We start from the raw sequence: 25,000 nt of genomic DNA, 5'->3' as shown, positions 1-25,000 counted from the left end.
TTGGGGAATGGCTGAATAAGATATGGTATATGAAGGAAATGGGATATTATTGTCTATAAAAAATGATGAACAACCTGATTTTAGAAAGGCCTGGAAAGATTTACATGAACTGATGCTGAGCAAAACAAACAGAACCAGGCGCTCATTGTACATAATAACAGCAAGAATGTGAGATGGCGAACTATGAAAGGCTTGGTTCCTCTTAGTGGTTCAGTGATCAAGGCAATCCCAATAGACTTTGGACAGAAGATGCCATCTGCATTCAGAAAAAGAATTAAGGAGACTGAATGTAAATCAATATATGCAATGTTCACTTTTTTTCCTGTTTTTTCTCTCTCCTATGGTTTTTCCCTTTTGCTTCAATTTTTCTCTCAACATGATTCATAAATTAATATATATTAAAAATAAATAAATTTACAAAATAGAAAAGATAGTATCTACAACACCAGTGATTCAAAGAAAACGCAAAAACAGGACAAGGTAGTTGGTTTGAAGGAGTTCATATTGTAATAGCAGAACCAAGAACAACAACAAACTATGTACAAGATATACTCAGTACATATAAAAGTAAATGCAAGTGAAAGGCATTAGCAATGGAGTGCTGATATCTCCTTCAAAAGTGAGATTTGAGCTGAATCTGGAAGTCAGAGAAGCCATTTGGTAGAAATGAGGAGAGAGAATATTCTGTATTTGAGTGGGAATGTATAAAATAGTCAGACGATAGAATAGGCTAGTGTTTAATATGCATATTTGTTATATGGGTTTTCTTAGTTTTTTTTCTAAAGTGAGGAAGAAGAAAATAAGTATTTATGAAATAAAAAATTTAATTTAATTTAAAAAGCAGGTTGCTGTCCCTAAATCACAGAGTTTATAAAGGAGAATAAAGAATAAGAAGAGAGAAAAGATAGGAAAAAGCTATGTTGTGAAAGCTTTAAATTCAGAGGAATATTATATTTGATCCTGAAGGTAATGAAAACAACCAAAGTTTATTAAGTAGGAGAGTGATGCAATAAGATCTGCACATTAGGAACATTACTTTTGCAGCTGAGTGGAAGATGGATCAGAACAAGGAGAGATGTGAGCCAAGGACAACAAGAATAGTTTGGTAGAAGTCCAAGTGTGAGATGAGAGAGGACACAGTTGGATGGCAATTGAGTGAATGGAGAGAATTTATAAAAGGTGGAAGTAGAAATGACAAGATTTGATTTACAGTGATACTGTTTATTATTTTCCATAGTGGTTTTAATCTTGACTAAGTCAGATTTGCAATAGCTTCTACCATTCAACTTAAAGGCTTGCTTTTCTGTCCACACTACACTCATCATCTGTTTACTCTACCAGTGAACTTTTTGTGGAGCAATTCAATTCATTCCAAGAAATCCAACTCATTTATTAGTCAAGACAATACCCTCCTGATGTTATTGGTCCTCTTGTAGAACCAAGGACAAAACCAACAACAATTATACATACTCTTAAGAGACAGCTAGATAGAACAGTAGATAGAGACTTACACTTGAAGTCAGGAAGATATCTTTCTGAATTTAAATCCAGTTTCAGAAACTTACTACATGTATTACCCTAAGCCAATCACTTAGTCCTATTTGCCTCAGCTTACTAATGTGTAAGATGAGCTGGAAAAGGAAATGGCAAACTATTCCAGTATCTCTGTCAAGAAAACCTCAAAATAGGAAACACAAAAAGTTGGACACAATTGAAATGACTGAACAACAAAATCACACCTGTGAATCTGATCTCAAAGTTTACATTATATTGGCAGAATAGGAATGGGATAGAAATTGAACCTGAAATTCATTACTACAAAAAACTCCTGGATGAGGAAACTGGACCTTCTCTGTAATTTAGAGTTTTACATAATTGATCAGTTATATCACTGAAAAGATAAAATGACTTGATCACTTTATACTGTTTGTCCCTGTATATGTCAAAGGTAGACCATAAGTCCAGGTCATCCTGACATTAAGGCTTGTTTATTCTTCACCACACTAAACTTTCTATAAAGTAAATACCATAAAAATCAAACATTTATCTTTTTCTTCATAGTGAAGATAAAGCCCAAAACATTTCACTGAGAAGCAACTAGATGGCACAATGGATAGAGCACTGATCCTAGAATCAGGAGGACCTATATTCAAATCCAACTTCAGACACTTGATGTTTACTAGCTGTATGGCCTTAGATAAGTCACTTAAACCTCAACTGCCTCACCACAAAAAAAAATTTTCATTGAGCATACTTGTATTTAAATCTATGTTCCATCAACCTTTATGCCATTCCATAATTATAGCTTAATATAAGACTTCATCTTAATCTTTTAATGGCTTGTTATCTCTACTAAACGATTATATTTTTAGACAATGTTCTCAAAGCAAAAATTTAGCAACTTTTTAAAATCTGAGAAACAGATGTACTTTCTAGCAGTATAATATCTCCTATCTTAATGTTTTTTGTTAGTTGGAAACTCTATTAAGCCAAATTGACCATGTTCCAATACTCAAAATCATTATTCAAAAGAAGAGTGTCATAGTGGAAAGATCACTGTATTAGCAGCAGAGTTGGGAACTGAGAACATGTATAGTCATTACAATTGTATGATATTGATCAGATGACTTTTTGAGCTTCAGATCAATCAAACTTATAGGACTGTTGCAAGGAGAGAGTGTAAACGTGCATGGTGTAAATATGATTTTTACCCCTCCCTTTCAGTCTTTATACAACACTATATTTTTAAATTTTCTCATTTTTTTATCATACAATATTATGTTTTAGAAGTCTTAAGTCTTTCAGTTCTGAGATTTCTGCTTTCCTGTTAAATGAACACCTTCTATGGGCCAATATTTCTAACTAGGCACAGTCATACCTTGATTTATGTTTTTGCCATATTTTTTCTGCTACCATACAATACAATTCCTTCCTTCCCCATTATCCAGTTTCAGAACTATAATCTTCCAGTACTGCTGGATGTCAGCCTAATCACTTTTGGCTCAAGTTACCACTCATATGACTTCCCATATATTTGTTGTCTTCCCCTATTAGAATATAAACTCCTTAAAGATAATGACAAATGTTGGTGAGGATGTGGGAAAACTGGGATACTAATACATTGTTGGTGGAATTGTGAATGGATCCAACCATTCTGGAGAGCAATTTGGAACTATGATCAAAAAGTTATCAAACTGTGCATACCCTTTAAGCCAGTTGTTTTTCTACTGGGCTTATATCACAAAGAGATCTTAAAGGAGGGAAAGGGACCCACATGTGCAAAAATGTTTGTGGCAGCTCTTTTTGTAGTGGCAAGAAACTGGAAATTGAATGGATGCCCATCAATTGGAAAATGGCTGAATAAATTATGACACATGAATGTTGTGGAATATTATTGCTCTGTAAGAAACAACCAGTGGGATGATTTCAGAGAGACCTGGAGAGATTTACACAAACTGATGATACTAAGTGAAATGAGCAGAACCAGGAGATTATTTTATACAGCAATAACAAGATTGTATGATGATAAATTCTGGTGGACATGGCTCTTTTCAACAATGAGATGCTTCAAACAAGTTCCAATTGTTCAGTGATGAAGAGAGCCATCTATATCCAGAGAGAGAACCATGGGAACAGAATATGGTTCACACTATAGCATTTTCACTCTTTTTGTTGTTGTTTGTTTGCATTTTATTTTGCTTCTCTTTTTTTCCTGGTTTGCTTTGATTTTTCTTGTGCATCAAGATAATTGTATAAATAAGTATGCATATATTGGATTTAACATATATTTCTACCATGTTTAACATATATTGCAGTACTTATCTAGGGGAGGGCATGGGAAAAAGGGAAGAAAATCAAGGTTTTATAAGGGCTAATGTTAAAGAATTGTCCACACATGTTTTGAAAAATAAAAAGCTTTAATAAAGAAAAAATAAAATAAAAAAGAATATACACTTCTTGAGGGCAGGGGCTATCTTAATTTTTATATATGTATTGCTAGGACTTAACAGTGTTTGAATAAACATTTTTATTCATTCTTTCAGTAAGAATGGGATTGAGTAATTTGTTCAATACCTATTTAATTATAAAATATCCAATCAATTAATCTCAATGATAAGCTTTAGGTTAAATTAAAAATGTCATTTGGAATTGTAATGACTCTGAACTGAAATTATGTTCAAACAGTCCGAGGAATACTTGGCACACTCCAGAGATCATCTATAAATTTTAATCTTAATAGAACCACTGTTATTTGAGAATTTGAAACAGATATTGCATTACAGCAATGCAGCTAGTGGCACGATGAATAGATCACTGTTCCTAGAGTCAGGGATAACTAAGTTCAAATATGATCTCAGACACTTACTAGCTTTGTGACCCTTGGCAAATAATTTATCCTCTCTGCCTCAGTTCATCACCTATGAAATGGAGATGATAATAACATTTATTTCCCAGGATTGTTGGGAGGATCAACTGAGATATTTGTCATGCTTAGCACAGTGCATGGTATGCAGTACATGCCTGATAAATGCATGTATGTTTCCTCCCTCCCTCCCTCCATTCTTTCTTCCTTCTTTTTTCCCTTCCCATCTCTCCCCTCCTTCCTACTCTCCTCTCTTCCTTCCTATCTCTCTCTTTCCCTTGCTTCCCTTTTTCTTTCCCTCTCATCCTTCCTCCCTCCCTCCAATTCTGTAAATCCTCTGAAGAAGAAAGCTTTTAATACAAAAGATGCCTCAGCATCTATAAACTTTCTGAACCTTTCCTAAAATAGTGGTATTTTGAATGTTAGAAGTTTTGGCAAACTGATTGTTTGCTTAAATGGCCTCAATAAGGCCTGAGGAAAGAGTGGGAGGTCTTCTTATCAACTGCACACTTTTCAACAAGATATCTCCTATTTTTCTTAGAGGATTAGAATGCTTCACCCTAGAACAATTTTTAGCCCTGGAAGAAATAAAGATCAGGCAAATAGGTATCACTGCACATTAAAAAAAAAAAAACCTTCACTGACACTACAAAAATTTATCTGGTTTTTGGCACTGTGCATATAAAAGGATGCAGCCTTTTGCAAGGATGCTACTTAAAATGTTAAAATGTTCAGTCTAATTTAAGATGCTTATATTGCTCTGATAAGAGGAAAGGAAAATGAATTATTTGACCGGAACAGAATCCTAAAATACCATCAGTCAAATCTCACTGTCATGCATTTTAAAGATATTTTGTTGATTAAATTCACATAAGCCTGTATACACATGCATAGACTGAATGCAAATTATTTTCCCCTGGTAAAGGCTGAAATATGAAGCCTGTTCCTGGCTATACTTACAAAATAACACAGAGTCAAAATAGAATGATCAGCAATAAATTACATAAACCTTCTTATAGCATGAGCATTTTGTTAGGAAATAAAGTCTCAGTAATAGATCAAGGTAAATACTTCTATCAGCATTAACCTTCCATCCAAGCAGAGGATTTAAATAATGGACAGTATTTGACTCAACTTAATTGTTTCTTGCACAGCATCTGATAATCTCTGGATTATATAATATATTCTCTAAATCACATATTGATTATGAGTAAAGACAGAAAGATAGTTTGAAAAGAACATTTAACAAGGCAGTAATTGTAAAGGAAAAAAAAAAGGCTAGTCTTCTGGAAAAAAATAAAAACTATATGACCACAGCTTTCTTTATTGTACTGCTAAATTTAACTAAAATTATAAAATCTCTTTTCAAAAAATAAGTTAATTGGATAAAATTTTGTGCAAAGCATTTATGTATTTTTTAAACTTAATTGGTTTATACATATGCATATATATGTATATTGTTGTATGTATGTATGTATATATGTATATTTTCTTAAGCTGTCAGGTTTTGCCCTTCCTAATACATTATATACTCAACTATGAAATTGTAATTACACACACAGGATTTACCATGTTACCCCAATCAAAAACACTTCAGTGGCTCCCCACTGCTTCTAAGAAAAATTTTTAAAATTCTCTGTTTGGCATCTATAGATGATTTGGCTCCAATGACTTTTCAAATTTATTTCATATTCTCTCTCATTTTGTTTAAACTACATTGGTCAACCTGTAATTCTGGGTACCCAGCATTCCATCTTCTTGTCTCTTTTGTAAAAACATCTCTTCCTACCTTCCAAATTTTCTAGTCTAAAATTATTCTCTTTCCTCACTCTGCTTTTTGGAATCTTTAGCTCCATGCAGGTCTCAATTCAAGTGATACCATCCATCTATCAGTCACAGATAGAGAGATGCAGAGAATACAGGTTTTTTTTTTTTTTTTTTTTATCCACTGTGCTATTTCAAAAGTAATTGATTTGGGTCAGGTAGGTGGCCCTGAAGTCAGGAGGACCTGAGTTCAAAATCTGACCACACAGCCCTGTTTGTAATGGCTAGAAGCTGGAAAATGAATGGTTGCCCATCAATTGGAGAATAGTTGAGTAAATTGCTGTATATGAAATTATGGAATATTATTGTTCTGTAAGAAATGACCAGCAGGATGAATACAAAGAGGACTGGCGAGACTTACATGAACTGATGCTAAGTGAAATGAGCAGAACCAGGAGATCATTATATACCTCAACAACAATACTGTATGAGAATGTATTCTGATGGAAGTGGATCTCTTCGATAAAGAGATCTAATTCAGTTTCAATTCATCAAGGATGGACAGAAGCAGCTACACCCAACGAAAGAACACTGGGAAATGAATATAAACTGCTTGCATTTTTGTTTTTCTTCCTGGGTTATTTATACTTTCTGAATCCAATTCTCCCTGTGCAACAAGAGAACTGTTTGGTTCTGCACACATATATTGTATCTAGGATATGCTGTAACCTATTTAACATGTAAAGGACTGCTTGCCATCTGGGGGAGGGGGGGGAGGGAGGGAGGGGAAAAATCGGAACAGAAGTGAGTGCAAGGGATAATGTTATAAAAAATTACCATGGCATGAGTTCTGTCAATAAAAAGTTATTAAAAAAAGAAAAAGTCTTTTTAAAAATAAATTTATATATTTAGTCTAAAAAAAAAAAAAAAAAACCAAAAACCAAAAATCAAAAACCAAAATCTGACCACAGACACTTGACACTTCCTAGTAGTATGACCCTGAAGCAAGTCACTTAATTAACCCCAATTGCCTCAGGGAAAAAAGAAAGAAAGAAAGAAAGAAAGAAAGAAAGAAAGAAAGAAAGAAAGAAAGAAAGAAAAGAAGAGAAGGAAGGAAGGAAGGAAGGAAGGAAGGAAGGAAAGGAAGGAAGGAAAGGAAGGAAGAAAGAAGAAGAAAAGAAAAGAAAAATAATTGATTTGACTTGGTAGAAAAAAAATATAAAAACAGAATGTAGTATACTACCAATGCTGACTTTGCAAAATGTATCAATATGGCCATAAATAGAAAAAAAAATTCTCATGGGCCAGTCTTTTCATAAGTCAGGGATAACCAAGGGATAGAATAAATGCTGTACTAGTAAATGATAAATATTAAAAGGAACCAGAGAAAACCTTTCAGGGCATTGGATAAATTCTTAATTGAGGATTACTTAAAGAAATATATGAATTCTCTCTATGTCATGGAAAAATTCATATTCTGCTTTGATGTCATTGAATAAGATTTTTTTTAGAGCTTTGAATGCTCTTTTTTCCACTCTTCCCTCTTGGAATTCCTACCTCTCTTTAAGGTTTCACATTTAAAGAACAATTAACTCCAATGCTATATAAACTATTTGAAAAAATAGGGATTGAAGGAGCCTTACCAAATTCCTTTTATGATACAGACATGGTACTGATACCTAAACCAGGTAGGCTGAAAACAGAAAAAGAATATTATAGACCAATCTCCCTAATGAATATTGATCCTAAAATCTTTTCTTCTTTTTTTATTATAACTTTTTATTGACAGTACATATGTATGGGTAATTTTTTTTTTTATAACATATCCCTTGCATTCACTTCTGTTCTGACTTTTCCCTTCCCTCCCTCCACCACCGCCCCTAGATGGCAGGCAGTCTTACAAATGTTAAATATGCTATAGTATATCCTAGATATAATATATGTGTGCAGAACCGTACAATTCTTCTTGTTGCACAAGAAGAATTAGATTCAGAAGGTAAAAATAACCTGGGAAGAAAAACAAAAATGCAAGTAGTCCACATTCATTTCCCAGTGTTCCTTCTCTGGCTGTAACTGATTCTGGCCATCATTGATCAATTTGAACTAGATCTTCTCTTTGTTGAAGAGAGCCACTTCCATCAGAATACATCCTCATACAGTATTGTTGTTGAAATAGATAATGATCTCCTGTTCTACTCATTTCACTCAGCATCAGTTCACATAAGTCTTTCCAAGTCTCTCTGTATTCATCCTGCTGGTCATTTCTTACAGAACAATAATATTCATATTCATGTTCATTCAATTCATATACCACAATTTACCCATCCGTTCTCCAATTGATGGACATCCATCCATTCTCCAATTGATGGACATCCATTCATTTTCCAGGTTCTAGCCACTACAAAAAGGGCTGCCACAAACATTTTGGCACATACAGGTCCCTTTCCCCTCTTTAGTATCTCTCTGGGATATAAGCCCACTAGCAGCACTGCTGGATCAAAGGGTATGCACAGTTTGACAGTTTTGGGGCATAATTCCAAATTGCTCTCCAGAATGGTTGGATTTGTTCACAACTCCACCAACAATGCATCCCAGTTTTCCTGCATCCCCTCCAACATCCATCATTATGTTTTCCTGTCATCTTAGCCAATCTGACAGGTGTGTAATGGTATCTCAAAGTTGTCTTAATTTGCATTTCTCGGATCAATAGTGATTTGGAACCTTTCATATGAATACAAATAGTTTCAATTTCATCATCTGAAAATTGTCTGTTATCCTTTGACCATTTATCAATTGGAGAATGGCTTGATTTTTTAATAAATTAGAGTCAATTCTCTATATATTTTGGAAATGAGTCCTTTATCAGAGTCTTTGAATGTAAAAATGTTTTCCCAGTTTATTGCTTCCCTTCTAATCTTGTTTGCATTAGTTTTGTTTGTACAAAGGCTTTTTAATTTGATATAATCAACATTTTCTATTTTGTGATCAATAATGATCTCTAGTTCTTCTCTGGTCACAAATTCCTTCCTTCTCCACAAGTCTGAGAGGTAAGTTATCCTATGTTCCTCTGATTTATTTATAATCTTGTTCTTTATGCCTAAATCATGGACCCATTTTGATTTTATCTAGGTGTATGGTGTTAAGTGTGGGTCCATGCCTAGTTTCTGCCATACTAATTTCCAGTTTTCCCAGCAGTTTTTGTCAAATAGTGAATTCTTATCCCCAAAGTTGGGATCTTTGGGTTTGTCAAACACTAGATTGCCATAGTTATTGACTATTTTGTCCTGTGAACTTAATCTATTCCACTGATCAACTAATCTTTTTCTTAGCCAATACCAAATGGTTTTGGTGACCACTGCTTTATAATATAGTTTTGCATCAGGTACAGCTAGGCCACCTTCATTTGATTTTTTTTCATTAATTCTCTTGAAATTCTTGGCCTTTTGTTCTTCCATATGAATTTTGTTTTTATTTTTCTATGCCATTAAAACAGTTTCTTGGGAGTCTGATTGGTATAGCACTAAATAAATAGATTAGTTTAGGGACTATTATCATCTTTATTATATTCACTCGGTCTATCCAAAAGCACTTAATATTTTCCCACTTATTTAAATCTGACTTTATTTGTGTGGAAAGTGTTTTGTAATTTTGCTCATATAAGATGCTAAAATCTTAAACAAAATATTAGCAAAAAGATTACAGAAAATCATCCCTGGCATAATACACTATGACCAAGTAGGATTTATGCCAGGAACGCAGGGCTGATTCAATATTAGGACAACTATTAGCATAATTGGCTATATTGACATCCAAATTAACAAAAACCATATGATCATCTCAATAGATGCAGAAAAAGTAATTGATAAAATCCAACATCCATTTCTAATAAAAACACTTGAGAGTATAGGAATAAATGGACTTTTCCTTAAAATAGTCAGGAGCATCTATTTAAAACTGTCAGTAAACATCATAAGAAGATAAACTAGAACCATTCCTAATAAGATCAGGAGTAAAACAAGGTTGCCCACTATCACCATTATTATTCAATATTGTATTAGAAATGCTAGCCTCAGAAATTAGAGTTGAGAAAAAGATTTAAGGAATTAGAGTAGGTAATGAAGAAATCAAATTGTCACTCTTTGCAGATGGTATGATGGTATACTTAGAGAACACTAGAAATAGTAGAAATAATTCACAACTTTAGCAAAGTTGCAGGATACAAAATAAATCCACATAAATCCTCAGCATTTTTATACATCACTAACAAAATCCAACAAAGAGAAATTCCATTAAAAATAACTGTGGATAGCATAAAATATTTGGGAATCTATCTACTGAAAGAAAGTCAGGAATTATATGAGCAAAATTACAAAAAAAACTTTCCACACAAATAAAGTCAGATTTAAATAATTGAAAAAATATTAAGTGCCCTGGATAGGCCGAGTGAATATAATAAGGATGACAATACTACATAGACTAATTATTTATTTAATGCTATACCAATCAGACTCCCAAGAAACTATTTTAATGGCATAGAAAAAATAACAACAGAGTTCATATGGAAAAACAAAAGGTCAAGAATTTCAAGGGAACTAATGAAAAAAAAAATCAAATGAAGGTGGCCTGGCTATACCTGGTCTAAAACTATATTATAAAGCAGCAGTCACCAAAACCATTTGGTATTGGCTAAGAAGTAAATTAGTTGATCAGTGGAATAGGTTAGGTTCACAGTACAAAACAGTCAATAGCAATCTAGTGTTTGACAAACCCAAAGATCCCAACTTTTGGGATAAGAATTCACTATTTGACAAAAATTGAAAGTATTTGTACTCATATGAAAGGTTCCAAATCACTATTGATCCGAGAAATGCAAATTAAGACAACTCTGAGATACCATTACACACCTGTCAGATTGGCTAAGATGACAGGAAAACATAATGATGAATGTTGGAGGGGATGCGGGAAAACTGGGACAGTGACGCATTGTTGGTGGAGTTGTGAACAAATCCAACCATTCTGGAGAGCAATTTGAAATTATACCCCAAAAGCCGTCAAACTGTGCATACCCTTTGATCCAGCAGTGTTACTACTGGGCTTATATTCCAAAGCGATACTAAAGAAGGGAAAGGGACCTGTATGTGCCAAAATGTTTGTGGCAGCCCTTTTTGTAATGGCTAGAAACTGGAAAATGAATGGATGTCCATCAATTGGAGAATGGATGGGTAAATTGTGGTATATGAATTGAATGAACATGAATATGAATATTATTGTTCTGTAAGAAATGACCAGCAGGATGAATACAGAGAGACTTGGAAAGATTTATGTCAACTGATGCTGAGTGAAATGAGCAGAACCAGGAGATCATTATCCACTTCAACAACAATACTGTATGAGGATGTATTCTGATGGAAGTGGCTATCTTCAACAAAGAGAAGATCTAATTCAGTTCAAATTGATCAATGATGGCCAGAATCAGCTACAGCCAGAGAAGGAACACTGGGAAATGAATGTGGACTACTTGCATTTTTATTTTTCTTCCCAGGTTATTTTTACCTTCTGAATCCAATTCTTCTTGTGCAACAAGAGAATTGTACAGTTCTGTACACATATATTGTAGCTAGGATATACTATAGCATATTTAACATGTATAAGACTGCCTGCCATCTACAGCAGGGAGTGGGGGGGGCGGAGGGGAAAGTCAGAAAAGAAGTAAGTGCACGGGATGATGTAAAAAAATTACTCATGCATATGTTCTGTCAATAAAAAGTTATAATTAAAAAAAATAAAATAAATCCCATTCCGATATCCCAAAGAGATCTTAAAGGAAGGAAAGGGACCCACATGTGCAAAAAATGTTTGTGGCAGCCCTTTTTATAGTGGCAAGAAATTGGAAACTGAGTGGATGCCTATTGAGTGGAGAATGAATAAATTATAGTATATGAAAAAAAAATTCAAGTTTCACCTCTTAAGTTAGGCCTATCCTGATTTGATTGCTCCACTTTTTAGTGTCCTCTGTCAATTGCTGTCTTTCTCTTGAATATAATCTTATATTAACATTTGTTAAGCTTCCAACAGAATAAAAACTGCAGTAAGGTGAGCCTTTGTTTCTATATCCTCAGGGTAGGCAAAATTATCTGTCATAAAATTTACATTTAATAAATATTTATTTTAAAATATTTATAGCAGCTCTTTTTGTGGTGACTAAACTGGAAATCAAGAGAATGCCCATCAATTGAGGAACAGCTAAACAAGCTATAGTAAAGAATTGGGATGGAATATTAATATGCTACAATATAATTAATATGCTACAATAAGATGATTTCAGAAAAAAAATTTGGAAAGACTTAGATGAACTGATGCAAAGTGAAGAGAGTAGAACCAGGAGAATGTTGTGCACAGTAAAAACAATATTGTAAGATGAAGAACTATGAATGATTTAGCTATTTTCAGCAATTTAGTGATCCAAGACAATCCCAAAAGACTCATGATAACTCAGCTATACTTCAGAGAAAGAAATGCTGCTGAATGAATTCAGACTGAAGCAATATTTTCCTCTTTCTTTCCTTGTTCCTTCTCTCCTTTCTTTCTTTTTTTCCCAAAGTCTCCTTATCCAAAATGTGGAAATGTTTTGCATGATTGTATAAGCTATAATGGATTGTTTACCATCTCAGGGAAGGCAGGGGCAGGAAGAAAGGGATAAAATTTGGAACTCAAAAGAATAAAAAAGTTAAAAATTGTTTTTAACATATAATTGAGAAAAATTAAAATCTTATATAAAATAAATATTTGTTTAATTGAAGTGACTTGGAGGGAAATAATTATGAATAACAGATCAAAGACACACATGATCTTAAACTTTCCTAGTCAGGAACAAAGATATATCTGATATTTTTTCCAATTAAATAACAATAATAAATCTTTAGTGAGGAACTTGAAACTTTTCCAAAACAACTCAAATAACATATGCGATTTTAAAGAGTAATTTAATACCATTTTGGAAATGGCAGTTTCTAAAGAATCTCTTGAAGAGAAAAAAAATGTTCATTATGCTCGACATTCCAGATATTTGCTTGATGGAAGTGAGCATTTACAGCTTGAACAAGTACGAAGCCAATAAATGCATTTTTAAAAAAATTAAATCTTAAAACCTGGTTTCTTGTAAATTCAGTTCAAATCTTGGCAAACTCTGCTCTGTCTTCAGTTGATGGATAGTATAAAATCCTCATTATTTTAACCAAAATCATATGACTTGTCTTTCTTCCACCTCTATTCAGCAGACACTAGGTATCCAATTCTAGTTGAGGCTGAAAAATCTATCCATTAATATAAGTAATGCCCCTTTCATAAGATGGCTTTTAACAGTGAAAAAATCTCAATTTGAAAAAAAAAATCCTCTTTCCTTTTCACTCCAACTAAAAGAGGCACGGAGGTTGTTTTCACTTTGTTCTGCTCTGCCAAGTGAAAAATGGGCATGGGGTTGGTAAGGCCACAGGTCACAGAAGCATATGAAATGGCTCTTCAGAAGCTATTTCTCAGCTTCTTGCTTCATACACCTTCAACTTGAGCAAGAGAAGATGGCAAAAAAGGTACATGGGGTATCAAGGGAGTGAAGGAAAGTAGCATCAAACTAACAGGAACCTGCCTCATTGTTTGACAAGCTTTATCTTTAGATTAGAACTTTTAAATTTTCTAACAGAGCGAAAGAGACAGAGATAGAGAGACAGAGATGGGGGGGTGGAGGGGAGAGGGAGGAAAAAAAGAGACAGAGAAAAAGAAACATAGAGAGAAAGACAGAGACACACAGGTAGGCAGAATCTGCCAAATTGCCTGTCAAGCTTCATCTTCTAAGTTTGAATAGAACACTTTTAAAGTTTCTAACAGAGAGAAAGAGACAGAGAAGAAAGAAAGACAGAGGGAAAAGAGACAGAGACAGAGAGAGACACAGGGAGAGAAAGAGAGAGAAGAAGAGAGGGAGAGAAGAGAGAAACAGAGAGACAGAAAGAAGAGAGAAAAAGGAAAGAGAGAAAAGACAGAGAAGAGAGAAAAAGAGAAGAGAGATAGAGACAGAGAGAGAGAGAGAGAGAGAGGAGAGAGAGAGAGAGAGAGAGAGAGAGAGAGAGAAGAGAGAAGAGAGAAGAGAGAAGAGAGAAGAGAGAAGAGAGAAGAGAGAAGAGAGAAGGGCAAGAAAGAGAGAATTTGCCAGAGCAAGCTAATGGACTATGCTCATCAGTTATGCTATTTGCCAATGGACAAAATATATTATTTTAGAATGGACTGAGCCTAGTCTAGTTTATTGATTTACATTTTGTGGATGTTTGATATAATGTAGAAATTCACTATTTCAATTTTGATTTACAACTAGTCTATAACTTAATCTTTGAGAATTTCTAGGGGTGCTAAATACTTTGTCCACGGACACAGTATTATGAATATGTACCAAAGTAAGACTTGAATTCAGGACTTGGTAACTCCAAAGCCAACCTTCAATCTACCATGTCATATTACTTCTAATGTTTTAAGCAACAAAAAATACAAGCACATTTTCTATTATTATGTGACTAAAGAATAAGAATCTTTTATATTTTAACAAATATAGAATGATTATTCCTGGATTGTTTATTAAAGAGGTAGAGTGTTTGAAATTTGCCTAAAATAAAAATTAACCATTGTTAATACTCACTAGTGACAAATTCAACTCTTTGAGAGGGGAGAGAACCACAAATAAAGCCATTTTAGCTAAACCACAGAATTATATTCTCCTTATGGATTAGATTGTTTTAAAGTAATGGCATCAGTAGGAAGCTGCAATCAATGGACATTTGGCATAATAGCTTCTGGGACATGACTGCATTGAGATCAATAGCTTTTCTAGCCTATGAAGGAAAGCTAACTTTGAAAGTTGATGTCACTCCTGTATTTGGTGATCAACAACCTAAAATATTGAAAGGGCATTGCTTATGACAGTCTTATTTTAGGTCTTAGAACTTTCACAAATAGGTCAAACATGATAGGTAGAGTGATTTTGTCCTGCAATCTCATACATATTGGTACTAGATCTGTTATTTTATCAAGTGTAAGGAGCCTTTAGGGGTAAAAAGTCTAAATTGAAATTTCATCTGAGTTTTCAGCTGAATCAAAATATCAACTCAGCTGTAATTTAATCTTAAGAAAGCTGCCTGGGGAACTGAAAGGAAAAGTTATTTTCCCAAAGAGCTGGGTTTCATAATTATTTAATCAGCTTTATAACACATGCAACACAGCATTAATTCAAAGTAGTTGGGAGTTAGAGGGTTTTGAAAGCGAAACAGAAAAAGAAAAGCAAGTGGTTTCTTGGTCTTCTCACCAGCCCTTTTCTCTTTCTATGTCTTTCAACTAAACATGTTTTTCCTTGGTTAGACCTGGAATCCATCCTTATGACAGGAATCAGCTTCAGGCTGTTTTCAAAATGGATTGATTATAAATCCTAAATAAATAAACTGGTACCTAAAATGAACAAAGTAGTAAAGTTTTCAGGCATTTCTCAGAACTTTGAATCTCAAGAAAAGAAAATGCTTCTCTTGACTTTTGTCTATAGGCAAGATTGTGATGATTTTTATTTCCTTTTTGTAGCTCTTGGAGTTCTTTCCCCCTTACTTATCTTCTATTTCACAACGTTGGGGGGTAGGGAGGAGGAAGAGCAGTGTTGGTGGCCAAAATAGCTAATCAAGGAATACTTTCAGCTTACAATATGAATAACTATAGGTGTTAGGGAATTTCTCCTTTTCCTCTCTCTCTCTCCCTCTTATCACTCTATTTCCCCTTCCTTTCTCTCCTTCTTTCTCCCCTTTCCCTCCTTTCTCTCTCTCTTCTCTCCTCTCATTTTCTTTCTTCATTTCCAAATCGTTTAATATCTTTAGATTTAAATTTTCAGGGGGCCAAAGCCTACAATATTAAGGAATTCTAGTACTTATGCAAATGTATTAGGACCAAAGAAGGATTCTTTCAGGAATGGTTCACATTAGTCCAACTAATCTTGTTGTGAGAGTAAAGAAGGCTGTTCTGGCTGATATTTGCATAAATATCTAACCCTAAGGGGAAAAAATCTATTCAGAAAGGAGAACAAGAACCAAAAAGAGAGATGAAATAGCTTTAAAATAAGGAAACTTGGGGGCAGCTAGTTGGTATAGTGAATAGAGCATCAGCCCTGAAGTCAGGAGGACCTGAGTTCAAATTTGACCACAGTCACTTAACACTTCCTGGCTGTGTGACCCTGGGCAAGTCACTTAACCCCAATTGCCACAGGAGGGAAAAAAAAAGGAAAACTGCTTTTAGGAAATAACTGTCAGTCATAAAATGCAAACTATTTCAATGGTTGGACTGATTTTCTTAAAAAGTGAAGTAATCTGGAAAAGTTAAATATTATGTGTATTTAACCACTGAACTGATTAATTTTATGTCAATCAACTGAATTTTCATTCTTATAACTAAAATTTTTGCTTCATAAAATGAACTCTCTCAAATAATTTTGTAACATCAGCTTCAATAATCTCTTTCACAGACTGTAGATATTGTTAGTAATATTGGAAGTTTAACTCTTTTGTGGGGAGGGGTGAATCTGAGGGGACAAAGAATTTAATTATGGATTTTGAAGAAATGTAACTGTCATGACTGAAAAAAGAACAGAAGTTTCTTCAGGACTGAGTTCTTATTTGCTAAGAGAAGAGGGTTTAAACTTTATTTTTTCAGAAAACATAAAAGAAACATTCTAGAGAAAAGGCATTAATTGGCATTTGGAGAAACCTGAATGGTGGGGTGGTATTTTCAGAACTGAAAAGTCAGCAGCTGTAATAAAGACCAAAGGTGACTTAGGCTGTGTTCTTTCTCATAGGTGACATGTTGTAAATAATTATTTATGTATTTTCAATATACTATTGATAATAAGGCAAAAACTTACAATCTTCATGATCCCATTTGGGTTTATTGATTCCAATATGGCAGGGAGGGTTTGTAATTCCTTCTTCAACTCATTTTACAGATGAGGAAATTGAGATAAACAAGGTTAAATGACTTCTCTATCATCATGTAGCTAGTAAGTTCTGAAGCCAGATTTGAACTTATGAAAATGAATCTTCCTGACTTTAGAAATAGTACTCTATCCATCAAGCCACCAAACTGCCCCATGTAGAATATATACACATATACATAAGTGTGTGCATAAACATGGACATATGTGTGTATGTATGTATGCATCTGTGTACACATATGTTCTGTATATAATATCAAAAGAGAGAAACAAACATGTATAGGGCAAAAGTTTCCCCATTTTTAAAAAATGATAATAAATTGGTATGGGAGCTCAGAGCTAATTGTTTAATCAATTAGAAAAATGTTGTAATTGTAATAATTAATATGAAAATATCAGAAAATACCTCTTTAATTACCTGGGGACTCGGATGAGGATGATTAAAGAAAATATTCCTTAGCAAGCAGCAAGAGGTGATAATCCTAAAAAAAGGCAACACATGTAATGGCTGACCCTAAAACCTTGCTAGAATTGTTCTAAATGTCAGTGCTACTATTTTGTGCTTAGAATGTCTTATACGAAATCAGACTATGAATATAATTTTCCTGATTATAAATTTCATCTAAGTAATTATATTAAAGTTAATCAGAAAGAATTCTGACAAAAATATTCTATCATCAAATAACACAATTCAATAAATCTATGATCTTATTGATATGAATTCCTATAATTTAGATCATGCTGCATGACCATTTATTCTAAGTGATACTTGTCTACAACCTTTTGCAAACTCTCCATAGAAAGTCCAATCAACATAGTGGGACTATTTTGCCATGTATTTTCTGACATGATACTGGTACTTAGAAAGCTGTTCTTCCTCCAGTTATTGCTACTTTTTGCTATATATTTTCAATCATATCTCTCATGACATCTTTTATGCTACTTATTGCAGAATATATAAGTAGAATATTGATTTAATAATATTACTATCATGATAAAGGAAAGTTATTGAACATATTCTTAATGAAAATTTTTTTGCAGCTGTTTGTAAATAAATATCTATAATTATAGGTTTTCTACCATAACTGAGGAGGTCAACAAATTGTAAAGTAAAGATGATTATATATATGTATATATATTTATCACATAGTAAAATGTAGATGCATATGTGTGTGTGTGTGTGTGTGTGTGTGTGTGTGTGTGTGTACACGGTGCCTTTGTGTAAATATTTAGCAAAAATAGATGAAATTCTTCAATTTGCCAATCTGCTCCATAATCATCACAAATTACATAACTACATTTCTCTCTGTCATCATATAGAAATACAGGCTGTTTTAATTTAGTTTAAAAATACGAATGTAAAGACTGGAGACAATTTGGGCCAACTCTTTCCAAGGACCAGCTATTTTTAATTTTCTGATTCAATCAGATTCCCCAAAGAGCATGTTCTTAAATTTTCTATAGATGGACATATCTTCTATCTCTAACAACAAACAATGGCTTAACAACACAAAGCCTCCAACAGTAGAATGAATTTGAAGTCAGAGCATTTCTGTTAGTCTCAACTCTGACATTTAGTACTTGTGTTACATGGATGATTCATTAAATCTCTCTGAGCCATAGTTTCTTCTATTAAATGAGATGGCTGGATTAGATGATCTCTAAAGTGCCTTCCAGCTGTAAATCCATATCCATCTAAACACACCATGCTATGATGGCCAATAATGTTGAAAACCTGAGGCTGAATTTGTACTTTTATCCTACTTTTAAAAAGGAAATGGTTTTGTTTGTTATAACATTCATCAAAAATATTACCACCTTTTAGTCAGACTCCATCTGCAGGGCACAATCAAATTGAATTAATCTCTTTAATAGCTGCAGAATCATTCCCATACTAACCATAAATCCAAAAGTATATTTTTCTAAATTATTTGAAAACAATATGTTTTTATTAAGGGCAGCTAGGTGGCGCAGCTGATAAAGTGTCAGACCTTCCAGTAAGGTTGACTCATCTCCCTAAGTTCAAATACAGTCTCAGACACTTATCAGCTGTGTGACCCTAGGCAACTCACTTTACTTTGTCTGCCTTAGTTCCTCACTGTAAAATGATAAATGGCAAATCATTCCAATGTTTTTGCCAAGAAAACTCCAAATATAGTTTTCAAAACCTGGATATGACTGAAATGTCTTCCTGAGTTCAATCGCAATCTCAGATACTTATTAGAAATGTGATTCTGGGCAACTCAGTTAACTCTGTTTGCTTCAGTTCCTCATTTGTAAAATGATCTATAGAAGGAAATGGCAAATCACTACAATGTCTTTGCCAAGAAAACTTCAAATATGGTCACAAACAGTTGGGCATGACTGAAATGACTGAATAACAACAATACATATTTTCATTAATTGATATTTGTAGGATGAATATTGATATGTATGTACATGTATGTGCATATATATGAGAATATGTAATTGTTTTTAAGACTATATTTTGCTTGATTTTTAGGATATACAAGATTGTATACCTGTGATGTAAGTACAGTACACATAGACATACACATATAGATATTTTAAACAGAGGCAAGAAATGTGATTCATTGATATAATCCTTTGACAGCTTTTAAAAAAAGGCTTGACGAGACTTGGCAAATACTGGATATGGGGACTGAGGGTGAGGGAAGGAGGGGAGATGAAGCAATGAATAAGAAAAATAGCCTGAACAAGAATAAAATGTAATAGGAAAAATTTAATTAAATAAATGAAATAGAACTTAGGTAACATTAATATGCAGTTTCTTAAATCAATATGCAGACCATAGGAATCTTGATATATGGCTCAATGGCCCCAGTTTCAATTGAGAAGAATCTGATTTGGGCCTTCAGAAAAAGGGGATTTTAGAAAGGTAGAGAAAGGTGAAGACTATTTCTTCCCACACACATACTTTAATAGTATTTAATTTTTTTCAACTACATGTAAAATAGTTTTCCACATCCCAGTTTTATTAGACTTTGATTTCCTATCTCTCTTCCCCCTCCCCAATAGAGCAAGCAATTCAATATAGGTTATACATGTATAATCATATGAATCATACATGAATCATATTTCAAACAGAATTTCCTGCTGAGTAAAGTTTAATATGAATTTGAATAAGCAAAGGAAGATTCTATTTTCCAAGCGTTTAAGATTAAAATTCATAAAAACACCCCAAAGAAAGTGGTAAGCCCTTTTTCATGTCAAGAAACTAAATGAAATGTGTATAGATTTTTTTGACCTAAGAATTACTTTGTATTGACTATAATTAATAATAATAATGGGTGTTTTATTGCCCTTTTATTTAATTATACACTGATTGAAACTGTCTACATTACCATATATGAACTAGAGGTTTTACAACCCATATCCCATTTATTCAGTTATTGTCTTCAGTGGGAAATTACCATGTAATAGATAGCTTTTGTTTTCCAAGGTAAAAACAAGGAGCTCCAGTTTGGGGGGGGGAGGGAAAGGATTCAAATTGGGGATATTTACTTTTCAAGTTTCAAAAGAAGTGTCTTTGATCCCAAATCTCTAGAAAAAAAAAGAATTTGAAAAAAAGTCATTTCTTTTGATAATGCATACTTCCCATTTACATTTAAATGAATCTTCTTTGAAATACATCCATTACACATTACTTGAAACTATTAAAATATTCTAAGGGGAGCTAGACTTATTTTCCAAAACCCCTGATTGCTGGCTTTGATCAGTGATTAGAACTAATGCCATATATCTTAAGAGTATTTTCAGATATGTAATATACCCTCTACCTATTTAATTTGACTACTGCATTAAGCATATTATAGGTAAGAGCCAGCTGTTTGTGGAGCATGGTGAAGTATGAGACATTCCTTCTCTGCAGTCCACAGATTGGCATCAGATATCCACATAAAGCAAAAAGCACCATTCATTTTTACTGTTATTCTAGCTGAATATCTCTGATTTCTGGCAATTTCTAATCTGCTAATTGGTTTTGTCCTCGTTAGGGTCTACAAAAACAGCCTGTGTAGTGAGCTACACAAAGACAGCAGCTGTTCCTATAACGTTATTATGCACAGTTACACTTCCTGGATAGATAGCCTAGATTTATGCCTCTGGTCCAATCTGTCATCTTATTTCAAAATACTTTTTAAATTTGTGGTACGAGTAAATCATGAATGATGGAGTCAAGCAGGGAACTTCATAACATTTACTTTAGAGATGAAATATTCTATTCTATAATTTAGATGGTTGTGTATGTATATGTATGTGTGTGTGATATACACATGAATGGATTTTTAAAAGCTAGTTTTTTTCTTGCACCTGTTCAAATAGATGGAGGGTCATTATCTCAGGTGATATGTCTGCAGAGAGCTAAAGTGTAAAAGAGGCATTATAATAGTAATGAAACACTCCAGAAGCTAATCTGGTGCACAGCAGCTAATTCACACTTTATGGTGGGTTTCCCTTATCAGTAGAACCACATTTCTCAATTTTTTTTTTTCACTACTAGCTTTATCCTATTAAGCCCAGAAGAAGGAGTGAGTCTTCAGACATGGCTTAGTAAGGATGGATGTGATTAGTACTTACTCCCTGGTGGTTGTCTGAAGTTAGATGTTAAGGCAGTGTTCTGTCTCCGAACTGTAGGAATGCTTTAAAAGAAAAAAGAGAGAAAGAAAATGAGTGAAAAGGATGAAAAAAAAGGTAAGAGGTCATCAAGGAGATGAGCCAGGATAGGAAGGGTGAAAAGAACTAAGGAGAAAGGAATAAAAAAGGATGTAAAGCTAAATCTGTCTTTAGCCCTGGCTCTCTCTGGTTCAGAGGTGGCTTACAGAAACTCCCTTGTCAATTGCTTTATATCTACTAGAAAGGTATACCAGCTTCATCTTTCTTCCCATGACCAATGCCACACTTCCAGTGCCCAATTATGATCTTAGAAGTAAAGATACTTATTTTACACATCATGGGAAAATCAGAGAAAATGATGAATTTTACCTTTCCCAGAGGTAAAATAATGGCATTGGATATTTTCAGAGGACTGAAAGGCTTCTGGTTAACTATCACTATTTTTCTTTGAATGTGTATCTTCTTAGGAAGAAGATCATTGGTTCATTACAAAATTTTACAGAAAGGATCTCAACTTTTTTTTTAATTTATAAATTCCAAAACTGGAAGAAAACTACTTGTTCCCCACACAATGTCTTCTCAAAAGAAAATATATGGACATGTTTTTATCTTCTCAGTCTATCTGTGAGATGAACTTGGTTAATTTTACATAAGCTTTGTCAGAATGTTTTCCCTTTTAATTTACATTTCTTCATTCAAAACCCATAGTTTCTTTCTTTGTATAGGCACTAAATGGGGGTTGTTACTATCTTTATAATCAACAGTGCTACCAAAATGAAAATCTACTTTTCATTGTGCTTAGAATTCTGAACTGGAAGGGCTCTGTAGCCAAAGCCAATGCAAAGAAAATCTAAGGATAACAGCATCCCTCTGAATAATACCACGAACTTAAAATATATTTTCCTTATTATATGATATCTAGTTGAAATTCTTATGAGTTTTTATTCATTTTTTTTACCGTGATTTCATCAGAGTATAAACACTCTCGAAGTGAAAATTGCCTTCCACTGATGGAAACTGACAACTGATCTAAAACTTAAGGGTCATAGAAAATTGTTCGGGGACATTTCAAGGTTAAATAATTTGCACATGATTAACAAAACCAATCCATATCCGAGACAGTTCATGAACTTTGGTCTTCCTAACTCTAAGACCAGTTCCTAATCTACAATACTTTACTACCACAATAGCGATTTCTTCAGTTATATATCTATATCTTACAACTAAAACTCGACTCATGCGAACTCCAAGACTAGCTTTCTTACCATCACACTGTAATGCTTCTGGTTAATTAATATTTTGCCATTGAGGTTACAAAAGGATATCAGCATGAAATTACAGACAATGCTTTTTAGCATTTTTAGTATTTCTGGAAATGTCTATATATTGGCACTTTGTAGAACAACCAATCAACAAGCATTAATTACCTACAACATGTCACACACTATGCTAGATGTTAATATTCAATAATTTCATAAATAGTCCCAACGTGAAAGACAACATGATGAAGAAGACAGCAAGATTATATGGAGATTAAATATAAGTATCTATGGAATAAAAATATGCAAGATAATTAGAAAGCAATAGAAAGTAATTAAATACAATGTAATCTGGGAAGGGAGGGTATTGGCAATTGGAAGATTAAGAAGGGCTGCTCATTACAGAAGACAGGGCTTCTATGAAGTAAAATTAAAAAGTGAGGATATTGAAGACATGTGAAATGGCCAGTACAAAGTCATGAAGGTGGGAGATAATGTGTTATGTGTGAAGAAAAAAGGAGAACATTAATTCACCTGGACTGTAGTGTTGGGAAGATGCATAACTTTCAATGGTCTGGAAAGATAGCATGGGATCATACTGTGAATGACTTTAAAAGATAAAGGGAAGTCCAAATGCTAATTATTAATAGTATTAGTTGAAAGAAAGGGCAAATAATAAATTTTCTTTAAATTCTGATTTTTAAAATAAATAAAGAAATTTGTATTCTATATCTGCTAAGTGCAGAGTATCTTTCTAGGTATTAGACAAAAAGTTGCTGGCAACAGAGAGAAACATGGAAATTTAAATACGAACAAACCAATTTTTTATTAGAGATGCAAAACAAAGGATCTCAACAACAACAAAAAAACTCAAAACAATGATGATAAATATTATTGATTCACTGACCTTTTATACATTATAATCAAAAAAGGTAGTAGATATGAGGTCTAGTGAGATGGTTTTCTTTTGTTTCTTCTTACATAAACTAAACATAACCACACTTACAGTAGTTACCAATCCCTTATAGAGTTTTTATATAAGTATCTGGTCAGATGATATGAAGAGTATCTTATGTTTGTAAAATGCTACATAAATATGAACTGAGAGAGTAAGGTTCTAGTTTGCAATTGCTTAATACTTACCTTTTTGGACATTTCAAAGGCAGTGACAAAGACGATGAAAAAATATAATAGAAGTTTACCATTAAGCTCATTCATCCCTTTGACATATCTCCCAGAAATAAGTCTATGTTAAAACCTAATATGGGAAATGTGACATCTTTCAATCACCTTAAAAGCAACTGGTGACAACTAGGTGGCTCAGTGACTGGAACATTGGGCTTGGAGTCTAAGAAGATTTGAGTTTAAATTCTTACTCCAATAATTAATTGTTTTACTATGGCCAAGGTATTTAAACTCTCAGTTTTCAGTTTCTTTATTCATAAAATTAAATAGTTGGACTTTATAGCCTCTAAAGTCCCTTCTAGTCAAAAATAACAGGATCTCACAACTATCAGTCCTGTCCTTGGTAAACTAAGTGCAAGTTAAAATCCATACCCTTATACTTTGAATGAGTGGCCATAATTGATTTATTTGGACCTTGCAGTGAGGAGGTGTGCTTGCAGAAGGACAGATAGCCACCACCGAGTCTTTGGAATTAAAGATAGGAGAGCACAGCTCTTTATATAGTTCAGCTGTATCTTTTCCTGGTCTGATTTATTCTTTCTTGCCCTCTGGAGAATCATAACATCTTGGGTTTTATATATTTATTAATTAAAGGCAAATACTATTCTTGGTACTTCCTCTCTGACATGGGGAAATTTCACATAGGGAATAATAGTCTACCGCCTCAAACAGAATTCTTTTTTTTATAAGAAACTGTGGGCGGAAGTGTGATCCAATAATTTAGACCTAGGATGAACTTTAGAGGCATTGGGGTCCAACCTCCTTTTACAGATGAGGGAAAAAACTAAGTAA

General features: G+C 33.6%; 1 protein-coding gene across 7 annotated transcripts in view; it reads right to left on the bottom strand.

The window, feature by feature from the left end:
- SYT1 (synaptotagmin 1) overlaps positions 1 to 25,000 on the bottom strand; it is a 724,462-nt gene that overhangs the window by 580,518 nt on the left and 118,944 nt on the right. For 5 of the 7 annotated variants that reach the window (XM_051963226.1, XM_051963233.1, XM_051963231.1 and 2 more), the window contains one exon: positions 21,729 to 21,790. The exons of the other annotated variants lie outside the window; for them this stretch is intronic. The gene's annotated coding sequence lies outside the window, so the exon portion shown is untranslated. The remainder of the gene's footprint in view (positions 1 to 21,728; positions 21,791 to 25,000) is intronic. 7 annotated transcript variants of the gene reach the window in all.

This window comes from Antechinus flavipes, chromosome 5 (assembly GCF_016432865.1).
Source record: "Antechinus flavipes isolate AdamAnt ecotype Samford, QLD, Australia chromosome 5, AdamAnt_v2, whole genome shotgun sequence".
In the NCBI taxonomy this organism is placed as follows: domain Eukaryota; kingdom Metazoa; phylum Chordata; class Mammalia; order Dasyuromorphia; family Dasyuridae; genus Antechinus; species Antechinus flavipes.
Note: the sequence above shows the minus strand (reverse complement) of the source record. Positions and strands in the feature narration are given on the sequence as shown.